General features: G+C 48.5%; 1 long non-coding RNA gene across 1 annotated transcript in view; it reads right to left on the bottom strand.

The window, feature by feature from the left end:
• LOC118669158 overlaps positions 1-12,869 on the bottom strand; it is a 31,169-nt gene extending 18,300 nt beyond the window's left edge. Inside the window, exon 1 of the long non-coding RNA XR_004971900.1 lies at positions 12,684-12,869. This is a non-coding gene — a long non-coding RNA (uncharacterized LOC118669158). The remainder of the gene's footprint in view (positions 1-12,683) is intronic.
• Between the last annotated feature and the right edge of the window lie 1,022 nt (positions 12,870-13,891).

Below are 13,891 nucleotides of genomic sequence, written 5' to 3'. Positions count from 1 at the left end.
GATGGCTCGTGTTTGTTTCAGGCCACACGTCTTTCATTAAGTTTTAGGGCCTGTGCTTTTCCCGAGCGGTGGGGTGCTTCTGGCGGTTAGGCCCCAGGATTCACTGATGTTGCCTCCTCAAAGAGTGTTGAAATATAAGGTCACACATAGATGTGACCCTGGGGGTCCCTGTCATTCTGGGAACTGAAAAATAGATGCACAGTGGGGGTTTCTTACTCCCTCCCACTGTAATCCTCCTGCCAGATTTGAGAACAGACCGGGACTTACCAGGACCCGGTTCAGGACCATAGCATACCTCATGCACAGTCCTGATAAAAACTCAGCCCTCTGAATGTCCTGGACTCTGACCAATCAGAGTAGTTACTCCTCCAGTGGAAAGAAAGGTGCAAATAAGGTCACAGAATGAAAAGCTGGATGTGTCTTGCCCAGTGTGGGGCTTCTCACCTCTGTGGAGAGAGGAATAGAAGTTCCTTTCTCTCTGGAGGCATGAAGAAATGCAAGAGGATGCCTTATCTCACCCCACCGCCACCCCCATCATTAACGCCTCACTTCTACAGGAAAGGAAGCCTAAGTGTGGAAGCAGGTAGAGAGCTGTGGACTGGGCTGGAGGCAGGTATACTGAGCAGGCAGGAGAAATGCTGTGCTCAGCGAGAGGGCAAGGACGATGCTTTCCTCATAGGGATCAGACAGTGTCCATGAGGTGGGCAAGACGCAGTAAGAAGAAACTTTAGTTATCCTGACAGGTGTGAGAAGTCTGGTCTGCTAAGAGTGGTAAGTCTTTCATTTCTCAAAAAACAATATCACCCGGCCGGTGTGGCTCAGTGGTTGAGCATCAACCTATGAACCAGGAGGTCATGGTTTGACCCCTGGTCAGGGCACATGCCTGGGTTGTGGGCTCAATCCCCAGCCCTGGTCAAGGGGCATGCGGGAAGCAACCAATCAATGTATCTCTCTCACAACATTGTTTATCTCTGACTTTCCCCCTCCCTTCCACTCTCTAAAAATCAATGGAAAAATATCCTGGGGTGACGATTAACCAAAAAAGAAAAAAAAGAAATGCTTGCTGAGTGCCTGCTATAAATATTTTCTCTGGAACTGTCCTAATCTAGGATAGGAAGTATGAAGCCACACCATGTCCTGGTAGCCCAAGCCTTTACTCATTACTAACTTCATTGGCGTAGCTCTTTTGGGAAATGTGACACAATTCCTAACAACTTATGAAACCATTAGTCACAGGCTGGGGATCTGTTGCTTTACCATTGACATACTGCCACCTCCTGGATAGGGTGTGACAAGTGACCAGCCGCTGTGGCTGGTTCCTGAGAGTGGGAGCCAGAGGGGAAGCCTGCCCGTCCGGTGGCATCAGAAGCAGGAATCCAAGCCCCTGGTGGGCTGACTTCCCATGCAGGGTTTGGACCCAAGCAGGTTTGGTGGGACTGCTGGGAAATGACATAAAACTCCCTTGACCTTTGGGAGGCAGGTCACAGCATCAAACTGGTATGATGTCTTCTTGTGGCAGGCTTTTTGATCTTGAGATGCCTCACTTGATGTGGGCATTGAGAACAGTTCTCAAGATTTTTTTCTCTGCAATCTGAACAGACTGCCTTGCTTTGGTTTTAGAGGTTTGGCACAACTATAGAAGGGTGAGCCCTAACCGGTTTGGCTCAGTGGATAGAACATAGGCCTGTGGACTGAAGGGTCCCAGGTTCGATTCTGGTCAAGGGCATGTACCTTGGTTGCGGGCACATCCCCAGTGGGGAGTGTGCAGGAGGCAGCTGATCGATGTTTCTCAATCATTGATGTTTCTAACTATCCCTCTCCCTTCCTCTCATTAAAAAATCAATAAAATATATTAAAAAAAAAAAAAAAGGGTGAGAATGAGACTTCCAGTCCATGGGAGACCAGAAATCTCTCTCCAGTTGGATCTGGCTTTGATGATGCAGGTTGGTGGGCTCAGTGTGTGAGGAGACAGTGGTTCCCACCGAGGGTAGCTGCACCTTCTTTGTCCCCCCAGTCAATCTGAACAGGTTCTCTGTGTAGAGATTTTAGGATTTTTCCGTCTGCATCGCCCACTGACCTGACCCACGCTCTGCACAATGCTGACTGCGCACAGATCTCTCTTCCTCTTATCTGCCTCCTCCCTGAAGGAGCCTAAAGTACATCTGAATTAGCCTAAAGTGCATCCTGAGCAGAATCCTTTGATCTGAAAGCTCAAAGGGTTTCATTATCCAGAGAGTGAGGTCTAAATTCACTTGAGGCTTTCAAATCCCTTATCATAGGGTTTCTGTACTTTTTTAAAATAATTTTTTATTTTTCAATTACAGTTGACATATAATATTATATTAGTTTCAGGTATGTAACCCAGTGATTGGACATTATATAACTTACTAAAGTGGGTCACCCCATAAAACTAGTGCCTATCTGATACCATACATAGTTATTACAATATTATTGACTATATTCCCTATGCTGTACTCTATATTCCCATGACTATTCTGTAACTACCAATTTGTACTTAATCCCTTCACCTTTTGGGTTCCTGTACATTTTTGTTTGTTTGTTAATCCTCACCCAAAGATATTGTCCCATTGATTTTTAGGGAGAGTGGAAGAGAGAGGGAAAGAGAGAAACATTGATTGGTTGCCTCTTGCATGAGCCCTGACCAGGGTCTGGGCCAGGGAGGAGCCTGAAACCAAGATATGTGCCCTTGACTGGAATCGAACCGAGGACCCTTTGGTCTGCAGGTGGATGCTCTATCCATTGAGCCAAACTGGCTAGGATGGTTTTTGTACTTTTTGATCATCATAACCACCCCCTCCATATGCCCTTGTCCCTTCCTTTCTGCCACCTGACCAGGTGTACCTGATATTGTAATGCTAATAATTTGCCCCAAACACTTTTGCTTTTACTTTCTGTTTTCTATTAATCCTTGCTGTATACATGGCCTTGAGCCTTGGTTTCCTTGTCTATTAACTAGAGAAAATAGTACCTATCTCATAACATGCAGCTGGATTAAATAACTGATGTAGCTACACAATCCTTAACCATGCTGGGCACATAAACAGCTCCCCCAACATGTAATTATTAGTATCATGTCTGCTAGGTAAGGCTCTACTCATTTTCAGAGTCCAACTTGAGTGACTCTACTTTGAGGAAACCCCGATTCCTGTGGTTGTTGCCTCTCCTTCCCCACCAGCCCTGTAGCATGCTATTTCTACTTCTATAATAGCCCTTAGGCGACTTGCCGGGTGTCCATTAAATGATATGTGTGCTTAGGTTAGTATGCTTGTAGCATTTATGAGTTGGGGACAGGAACTATATATCTTATCTTGTACCCACCTGCATTGCACCCTTTGGCATCTACCAGTTCACAAACAAGTGCTCAGTTAACTGTTGCTTTAAAAAGGTTGGAGGGCAGGTTCTAGTCCCGGCCCTCCTACCCTGGGGTTTTCTAGGCAGAGAGGGAAGAAGGGCCATCTTCATTTCCAGACAAGCTTCAGTTCCAGTCAAGGAACTGAACATGTTAGCGGCGTTAATGCAGACAGAGGCCTGGATTTTTGTCCTACTTGGGCAAAACCCTGTGGAACTGCCCCTTCCCGTCAAGGAGCTCTGGACTCTAGCAGCTGCCTTTAATTGGGCTGTAAGCCCTCTGTCAGCCCTGGAAAATCTTGATCTTGAGGGTTGGCTCTGGTTTCCTCAGGCTGTCACGCACAGCCCTTAAAAAGTCACTGAAGCTATTGCAGGGAGTGGCCACCAGAGGGCAGCAAAGATCCATTATTATGCAAAAAATTGGCCATGGGGTGGGAAGCTAAAAGACATATTTCAAAGCAGAAAGAATGAGAATCCGAATAAAAGCAGGTTTCTGAAGGAGTGAAGGGCAGCAAGCTGGTGCAGCTCACCATCGTCTTCATAGGCCCAAGACCTGGAAGCAGCAATTTAGGGACACTGGTCAGGCCCATATGGTCTCCCCAAATCTCTCCCCAAGCTATTTCTGGTAGTTTTCACTGGAGAGAGTCATTCTGCAGTCATAATGCAAATACTCTATTCAGGAGTTTGGGCATTGCCTATCTAGTACTTACACACTATATTATAGCTTTATGGTCTTTTACAGAGCATTTTCACCCCCATTTCTCCCTTTATTGAGGTATAATTAGTAAAAATTGTACTGAATTGAGGTGCAAAACTTGATGTTTTGATATATCACACCCATTTAGAAGATCTGAATCTCCTGTTGTCTTAAAAGGTAAAAAGAAGGAATACTATCATCTCTGTTTAAGGACACGGGCTCAGAAACATGAAGGAGGTTATTCAAAGGCAAGTTGGTGGTGGAACCAAGTCTAGTTTCTCTGATTCCAGACCCTTTGCTTATTCTTCTAGTTTTCAGTTGTTTATGTTTGTAACCTTTTTTTTTAAATTAAATCTTTATTGTTCAGATTATTACATTTGTTCCTCTTTTTCCCCCACATAACTCCCCTCCTCCCAGCTCTCGCCCCACCCTCTGCCCTCACTCCCCACCCACTGTCCTCATCCATAGGTGCACGATTTTTGTCCAGTCTCTTCCCGCATCTCCCACACCCCTTTCCCCCCCAAGAATAGTCAGTCCATTCCCTTTCTATGTCCCTGATTCTATTATGATCACCAGATTATTTGTTCACTTGATTCTTAGATTCACTTGTTGATAGATGCATGTTTGTTGTTCATAATTTGTATCTTTACCTTTTTCTTCTTCTTCCTCTTCTTAAAGGATACCTTTCAGCATTTCATATAATACTGGTTTGGTGGTGATGAACTCCTTTAGCTTTTCCTTATCTGTGAAGCTCTTTATCTGACCTTCAGTTCTGAATGATAGCTTTGCTGGATAAAGTAATCTTGGTTGTAGGTTCTTGGTATTCATCACTTTGAATATTTCTTGCCATTCCCTTCTGGCCTGCAAAGTTTCTGTTGAGAAATCGGCTGACAGTTGTATGGGTATTCCCTTGTAGGTAACTGAGTTTCTTTCTCTTGCTGCTTTTAAGATTCTCTCTTTGTCTTTTGCTCTTGGCATTTTAATTATGATGTGTCTTGGTGTGGTCCTCTTTGGATTCCTTTTGTTTGGGGTTCTCTGCGTTTCCTGGACCTGTAAGTCTATTTCTTTCACCAGGTGGGGGAAGTTTTCTGTCATTATTTCTTCAAATAGGTTTTCAATATCTTGCTCTCTCTCATCTTCTGGCACCCCTATAATTCTGATGTTGGTACGCTTGAACCTGTCCCAGAGGCTCCTTACACTATCTTCGTATTTTCGGATTCTTTTTTCATTTTGCTTTTCCAGTTGGGTGTTTTTTGCTTCTTCGCATTTCAAATCTTTGACTTGATTCTTGCGCTCCTCTGGTCTGCTGTTGGGTGTCTGTATAATATTCTTTATTTCAGTCAGTGTATGCTTAATTTCTAGTTGGTTCTTTATCACAACATCGAGGGTCTCATTAGATTTCTTGAGGATCTCACTACATTTATCGGCAGTTTCTAAAAAATTATTGAAAGACTTTAAAATTGCGGTTTTTAGCTCTATATCCTCCATTTCTGTCATGTTTCTTTGTCTCTGCATTTTTTATGCTTTCTTGGTGCACCCCCTTGTGGTCTTTGTGCGCAGTCTTGTTGTAGTTAAGCCTTAATTGTTGTCGGCAATACTGGGGGTGATTTGACCTCCAGGTCAACTGGCTATGAGAGTCAGCTGTGTCTGCAGTGGGAGAACTTCTGTGCTGGATCTCTAGGGTGGTGCTAATCTAGTGTTTGCCTGAGGCTATCCGGCAAATGGCTCTGCACAGGGCTTGGGCGGGGCGGGTCCCCGGGGACCTACAGGGCAGGCAGAGCGAGCAGGTATGGCTGCTCTCAGTTCCGTCCCTAGGGGCTCTGCCTCTCAGAGTCCCAGCAACCGCTGCAAACCTCGGAGAGAAAGCTGCCTTCGAGTTCTGACCGAAGCCAGACAGTCCCGCTTCTCCCGTTTGAGTCTGGGTCCCTAGAGACTCGCCCGGATCTGGAGCTCAGAGTCTGAAACTCCCTCCCAATTGAAAACAACAACCGCGCCCTCCTCCGCCAGCCCGCTCCGCGTGCACTCCGCACCTTAGTATTTCACTTCAGCACTGCGCCTCCTCTGAGTCTGGGTATGATAGTCTCTTTCCTCCTAGTTGTAGAATTTCCACTCAGCCAGCCTTCCTGTGGTTCTGGATGATGTCCGTTCCGTCTTTTAGTTGTATTTTTGATTGGTTGTTCGAGGCAGCAATCTCCAGCGTTAACCTATGCCGCCATCTTGGTTTCTCTGTAACCTTTGTTTTTAAGAGCAAGGACTCATCTGATTCATCTTTATACCTTTGAATGGTGCCTCCGTAATCTTTAGGGTTGTGACTGGGTACGTTGTGTAAGGCCTTGCCCCTTAGGAGTTGGATTCTGTGATGTCTCTCTTATCCTCCAGGATTCAGTGATTCGGTGATTTGGAGGCACAGCCCTAACAACAACGGTGATGGCCCCGAGCGATCCTGCTTGGCGGCCACTTAGTTACTGCCAGCCTGTGAAGGTGCATTCTTAGCCATGCAGGCGGGTGCAGGGCAACGGACAGTTTCTCCAAGGGGGCACCAGTCTCCCCGGTGTTACAAGAGTAAGGGGAGACTTAGGGGAGGAGGATGAAAACGTTCAGTTTTAGCAATGATACATACACTAGTACATACATTATTATTTACACACATACACACACGTGTTGCTTAGAACAAGGTCAATTTTCAAAGTGAATTTATTTAAAGAAAAACATTAAGAAATAATAGGAGGCTGCTATGCAATGAGGCAAAAGTATGAAGCAGGTTTACCAGTGACTGAAGTTTGAGGACTTGTGGTGAGGTGGGAAGATGTCACTAGAGTCATAAAACTAATTTCACGTTTGGCTCTGACCCTTAAGCCATGTAGCCCTGAGTAAGTTGCTGACCTGTTTTCTCATCTGTGAAGTCAAAAGAATTCTCACGCTCCTTACCTCCAATGAGAACAAATGAGAGCATGCTGATGCCTGGGAGCCTCTGTGCAGATGTCCGGTGGTGCTAACATCCGATTCCCTCTTTTACCCAGGTCCATCCAGGACCTACTCTTTATCGCTACAGTGGATGCCTTCCATTTCCCAGGATCCCTAGCATCCAACTCAGTTGGTTGCCCACACCTGGGCCTGCCACTCTGAGCATGGGGAAGAGAGGTGTTGGAGAAGGCCTGGAATCCATGTGGGAACAAGTCCCAACAGTACATGTCACTGTGTGCTTTGTCATCCTGATTTAGTGACCTCATACAAGGAAGGGAGGGAGCAGAAGGAGCTGTTCACTTCCAGATACCTAAGGAGGTTTCTGACATCTACTGTTTTCCTTGGCATGAGAGGAACAGGCGCCAGGCTGTGATTTTTAAGGTCTGAGCTAATCTTGGAAGTGAAGGAGAACAGCACCTCCCACAGCTGGCCAGACTCTGCAGAGCTGCGGAGCAAAGGGCCTGCAGCGGGCAGCGGGCTCCAGAACACATGGCGCTGTCCCCAGGTTCTCACCAGTGTTAGTGCTGCGTGGATGCGGGCTAAGGATTGGCATGTCACCCGTGAGGGGAAAGGAGCCTGAGGCTAGGACAGTTCTTAATTGGTTCTTAGCCTGGCCCCCTGGGGACAGCCAGCTAGGACTGACAGAGGCGTCAGTGACCCCGGGGCCAGGGGATGTCATCCTCATTACACGCTCCCCCATCCGCACATGCCCATGGTATTCAGAGAACATTTCTAGCACCTACTATGTGCCACGTCTCTTGGGCAAATGAGGCGGCCATGTGTGTCAAAAGGCTGCATGAGACTTTTTTAAAAATACATTTTTATTGGTTTCAGAGAGAAAGGGAGAGGCGAGAGGATGGAAACATCAATGATGAGAATCATTGATTGGCTGCCTCCTGCATGCCCCCTGCTGGGGATCGAGCCTGCAACCCAGGCATGTACCCTTGACTGGGATCAAACCTGGGACCTTTCAGTCCACAGGCTAACACTCTATCCATTGAGCCAAACCAGCTAGGGCTGCATAAGACGTTTTTTGCCACCAGAATTCCTTTTGTCATCCTTTCTTCCCTCTACCACCCTGGACTTAGATTGATATTAATTATTCTGTCAGCCAAAAAGTGCATTTAGCCCGGCTGGCATGACTCAGTGGGTGAGCATCGACCTATGAACCAGGTCACAGTTTGATTCCCAATCAGGGCATATGCCAGGGTTGTGGGCTTGATCGCCAGTGTGGGGCGTGCAGGAGGCAGCCGATCAATGATTCTCATCATTGATGTTTCTGTCTCTCCCTCTTCCTTCCTCTCTGAAATCAATTAAAATAGAATCCCCCCCCCCCCAAGTGCACTTATTATTTATTTCCAAGTTTTTGGTAGTCAAATATTTATATAACTGCAAATAAGTGCTCTGTGAACAGGAGCTAGTAAGTGGAATTACTACACTGACTACCCATTGGACAAAAGCAAAATTGCTGGCAGACTATCTGAGAGGGAGTTCAGGGTTTTAGAGGTAGTGATATAACAGCTGGGTTTTGAAGAATAAGATTCACAAGCAGAGAGAAGGAGGTTGCTGCAGGCAGAGGGGCAGAAGCACAGGTGCTGAGCCCAACACCTCCACTCCTGGCTGATCAAGTGGATTAGGCTGTAGCTTGAGCTCAGTGGGTGGAAGCTGGGGTGTGGAATGGAGCCAATGACGGAGATGAGAACCAGCTATCTTATGGTTGCATGTTCCAATCTTTCCATATCATGGTCCTGGGAAAACCAAGGCCCAGGAAGCCCCACCGGAGTCCCTTTGGTTCCCGAGAGCAGAAGGAAAGAGACCTGGCCTGAAACCTGTCTCCCACCCTGGCTGCCTGCACCTTAGCTCCAAGAACAAACCATTTTCCTGTGATTTTCTTGGCTCACCTCTTAAATGTCCCAGAGCCAGAACAGGCTGTGCCACGGCCGAAACAAACATGCTGAACAAATAAACAAGGCAGGCTGCGGGCCAGGGAAAGCACCAGAGGGGCCTCCAACCAGACCCACGGGTTCCGGCAACTGCCTGAGCCTGGGCCTCTGCTTATTCCTTGGAATGTGAGAGGGGGGAGCATGGGAGTTTTGGGGTCCCTTCCAGCTCTGTGATCTAAGCAAGTGGCCCGTAGAGGGGGAAACTCCAGAGCTACTGGTTCCGAAGGAGCCTCCTTCCTTTCCGCTATGCAGTGTGGCTAAGGCCAGGAGAGGGGAGATCTTGTGGCAAATACTGAAGCCAAAGGACACTGGCCGTTTGCTCACTCACACAGCTAGAGCCCGGAAGAGTCCGGATTCCGACCAAGGCCTGCTGGGCTCCACGGCTCTTTGGTGGGAAGGGGCTCTGGGTTGTGTCACGACATTCAGCCTTGACACAGGTCCCAGGCAGTGCCAGTTTCCAGCGAATCCCCAGCTTACAAGTGAGTATTCTTCCAAAGTGGCTGGTAAGCCCGGGAGTCTGAGTCCCACAAAGAGGCTGGTGGGGCCCCAGCCAGGTGGTCCTTGCTCTGAGCAGCCCCCGGGCTGGGAGTGTCCTGCGAGGACCCCGGGGTCCCTCTGCGCTGCCCTTTCAGCCCAGGTGGCAGAACCATCCCAGACACTGACTCATCAGTTCCCCTTGCCCAGCATCACCGCCGCTCCTGTGCTTAGAAAGGCAGGAAATTGAACTCCGGTGTTTTAGAAAGTCTTTCAACAATAAGCTTGATTAAAAGGGGATTTTCCGTTAACCCTGGAGAATTTCAGTTAACCAATGCCTTATTGTGTTCTAGTTCTTTGAAATGTGGTCAGCGATGTTCGGTGTGTGTTTATGGTAAATCTCAATAGCCAGACGACTCCATTAAACAGGATTTCCCCACCGCTTGGGATCAGTCATAGAACCACAGACTTACCAAGGTGAAAGGCGTTGGGGATCATTTAATAGGATCTTTCATTGTACAGATGAGGAAACTGAGGCCCAGAGAGGGGATGCAACTTACCCAAGGTTACACAGCCCCTGACTGGCATAACCATGGTGAGAAACTCCTAGTCCACAGTGCTTTGTGCTACGTCACCAATACTTACAAGGCAGGAAACCTTTGTGTCCAGGGCTACCTGCTGAATTTAGCTTGCAGTGGTGTTTTATTTGGTCTGCACCATGTTTTTAAAAATAGGGAAGTTTCCTGTAAAAATCCAAACTTGTTGTTTTTTGTAAAACTGGATAACCTGGCCACACGGGGCCTAATGTCAACAAAGGAGGGCTGAGTGGCAGCAACCCCTGTGGACTGGGGACATGGGATCTAGATGCCATACCCCACCACTGCTGTCGTTGCACACCTGGCCCTCCTCACCCATTTCACGACCTGCTGGTCCCTCTAGGCATTGGGACTTGGCCTCTCTTCTATCTTGTGAAGGGCACACTCCTTGGTTAATAAAAAAAGAGGGCTGAAGTGAGCCAGAATGAAAAGTAGGGGAGACAATGAGGAATCAGAAGCACTTGTGTTAAGTGCCAGGGTGCAGCACCAGGGATCCCGGCTGGCCCTGGGTAAGCTCAGATCAAGGGCTGAGAAAGGGCTCTAGGAGCTCCCATTTAGGTGAGAAATGTGAAAAGCTAAATAGCAGTAGGAGAGATACCACTTGGCAAGATAAGATGCACTGGCAAAGTGCATGGACCAGGTGAGATGTGTTAAAGCAGCTCAGGTGGTTGAGAAAGTTATAATGAGATGGGTCTTGACCCAGAAGTTAACCTGTATTAAATAATGGAGAGACCAGAGACAGAAACACCAGCCAGGAAGCTACTGTGGCCATCAGAACTGAGAGCCAGGGTCAGGTGAGTGGAGGTGAGAAAGGAAGGAAGAGATGGATGCCAGAGAGAGATCCCAGAGGGGGACTGGGCAGGATTTGGACTCTGCATGGAGGTGGACAGAGAGGAGAGGGAAGAGTCAACGTTGATGGATCCTTTGTGCCTGGTGACCAGGAGAATGGCCAAACCCCAAACAGAAAAGGGAAAGCTGGTTTGGGGAAGATCTGTTGAATTTGAGATGACAAAGGGCTTACGGTTGTCCAGTGGACAGCTGAAATTGGGACTGGAACTTGAGAGGTCAGAGCTGGTAGCCTAGAGGGGCTAGTGAAACCATCAAGTCCATGAGACCCCTCTCCCAAGAGCAGAGGACAGCGAGCTGAAGGCTACGTGAGGAACCCTGCGGGATGGCCATCCTTAACAAGGCGCAGAGGAGGACGAGGAGCCAGCCACAGGGAAAGCACAGTTGGGACAAAGAGGACCAAGCTGGGTGTCGCTGGAGAAGCTCAGGAGAGAGCTTGAGAAGAGCCCTTTACAGTGTCAGAGAGTGTCAGAAATTAGGCCCCAGAGTCCAGAGCGTGGGGCCATCACACTGAGCATGCGTATTGCACTCTAGAGGCATCTCACGGCGGGGGGGGGGGGGGGGGGGGAGGAAGAACTAAGATAGCAAGCACAGGGCCTAGAGACTGGAAGGTGGGAGGCGTACCTGTAGGTGTTAGGGAGGGGTCAGAGAGGAAGAGATGGAGGATCCCCTTTTAACATCGGGGGCGGGGCGGGGGGGGGGGGTGTCGGGATGGGGGAGATGCTGAGTCAACATCAGCCAGCTTTCCAAGGCTTGATTCCTGTGATAGCTGCTGGGTGTGTGTGTGTGGTGGTCTTCTCATCATTCTAGAGAGGTGTCATCTGACATCACTTTCTTATTTTGGACTGTTCCCTATTTTACCGATCTGGATTAAAAACAAAAACAAAAACCTGTGGAGAGCTGCCCACTCTGAGGGGGAACAGCCCAGGTGTGAGTGATTCAAAGGAAACGAACGGTCCTTTCCCTGACACAGACACGCCTGTGAAGGAGCCTCAGCTTGCACCGATGCTCAGTCCCGAGAGGGAAGCTGAACTCCAGCTTTATAACCGAGCCCCATTGTGCCAGTGAAATGGAGGCTCCGGAGGCCAAGGACCTGAAGCTCTAGGTGTTGAACTGGAGTCCGCGTTCTTGTCAACACCAGGCAGGCCGGACTCAGGGGCTCGCCCACCTACACCAAGTAAGCACTTACCATCGAACTTCCCGTTTTACCCATTTGGGGGTGAGATCCTTGCACAAAGACGCATGGATTAGACAGAATGAGGCTGATCCCAGGGAGGGAGGAGGTGGGGGGGGGGGGCACTGAATCTGATCCGGAGGAAACTGGCTGGAGGAGGCCATCTGTGGGATTCTAGGGGCCTTTGTGCTGGGCTTTTCACATGGGGTCCTCTCCCCTGGGGTCCCAAGCACAACCCTGCCATGATAAGCAGAATTGCTGCATCTCTGTGTGCATTTGGGGGGAAGGGGTGCACATGGGTACTTTCTGGGGAGAGGGTGCAGATCCTTCATCAGACTCTCCCAGGGGCCTTGTCCAAAGGAGAAAACCATTGACATGTTAGCATCTGCGGTCCCCTCGGTGGATCTGGACACGACGGTATAAATTATGCCCAGTCCCTGCCATTTTTTCTAAATCTTCCTAGAAATATATTCTAGCCAGACTCTCACCCTGCACAGGGCGCAGAGCCCCTCCTCCTGGAAACCTTATGGGGTGGGGAGGGGGCGCTGTGGCTGATGATCCCCGAAGCCCCCAGCGCAGCGCGGGCCGGGGAGCGGGAGGCAGCGGATGTCACGGCTTACCTCAGAGCCCGAATTAGAAGCTGAAAATCACAGCAGGAAATAATGCGGTGCCCAAAATAGACGCAGCGCTGGGAGAGAGGCCGGGAGGAGGTGGCGTTTGAGGCTCCTGCGGAGTCCTCCCCAGCGGCGGCCTGACAAGCGCGTCAGAGGCGTGGACGCAGCGGCCAGAAAAGGCCAGGAAGCCGGGCGGCTGCTGGGGAAGGAGGGGCTCAGTCCACACGGGGAGGGCGGCCTGCGGTTCCGGCCAGGCCCGCCTCCGGCCCTCCCCCACTCGCCCTCCTCCCTCCAGCTCCCCACCGCTGCCCCCCCCAGCCCCCCCCTCCCTTCCTATCCACACTTGGTCTCCCACCTTCCCCAAGGCCTTTGGTTTCTCCCTGTCTTCCCCTCTCTCTTCCACGCTCCCTAAAAATCAATGGAAAAATACCCTAGGATGAGGATTAACAATAAAAGGAAATAGTGGCTAAGGTTGTAAGGAGCTAAAAGAAATATCAGAATAAAATAGCAATATAGTTAATATTAATAATTACTAATCACAAGACTTTGTGCTAAGCATTTTACAGGAATGAATTCATTTAAGTGACAATAACCCTATGAAATCAGGAGTAGCATAGCCTTTTGCCAGAAAACTCAAGGTCATGGAAGGCTTAGAGCTGGGGTTCTGATGGACGGAACCAGCACCCTAACTGCAAATGGAAAGGGGGTGCTGGTTTCTGCAGGTTTTTTCCTCGGTATGGAAATATCTTCATTTTGCTAGTTATAAAGGTAACACATGCTTACTAAGAACAATTAAGACGATATAGAAGAGTGTAAAGTAAAAATATTTAAGTCTTCTCCCATAATGCCCCTCTGCATGGATTTAACACACTTCTGCCTTTTAAGATCCTTGGTATCACAGTGTCACCTTTGGGAACATCTGTGCCTGTGGCAGCACACATTGATGATTATGTCCTTGATTCTCACAGGGGAATTGGTGGGTCAGAAGGAATAAACATTTACATTTTAGTCACTTATTGAAATGGACAAGTTATTTATTTATTTACTTATTTTTCAAGTTATTATTTCGAGCCATGGTATATAATGACAGGTAAGAATGCCGTAGCCCTTGTATGCTGGCAACAGTTCAATTAGTACAATCTTAAAGAAAGCTATTTGTTAACAGGTATCAAGAGACTTAAAAATGTTCACACTTTTTACCTTTGAGCCACTCC

This window comes from Myotis myotis, unplaced genomic scaffold, assembly GCF_014108235.1.
Source record: "Myotis myotis isolate mMyoMyo1 unplaced genomic scaffold, mMyoMyo1.p scaffold_m19_p_14, whole genome shotgun sequence".
Classification (NCBI taxonomy): domain Eukaryota; kingdom Metazoa; phylum Chordata; class Mammalia; order Chiroptera; family Vespertilionidae; genus Myotis; species Myotis myotis.
The sequence above is the reverse complement of the archived record's forward strand: the minus strand, read 5'-3'. Positions and strand labels throughout refer to the sequence as shown.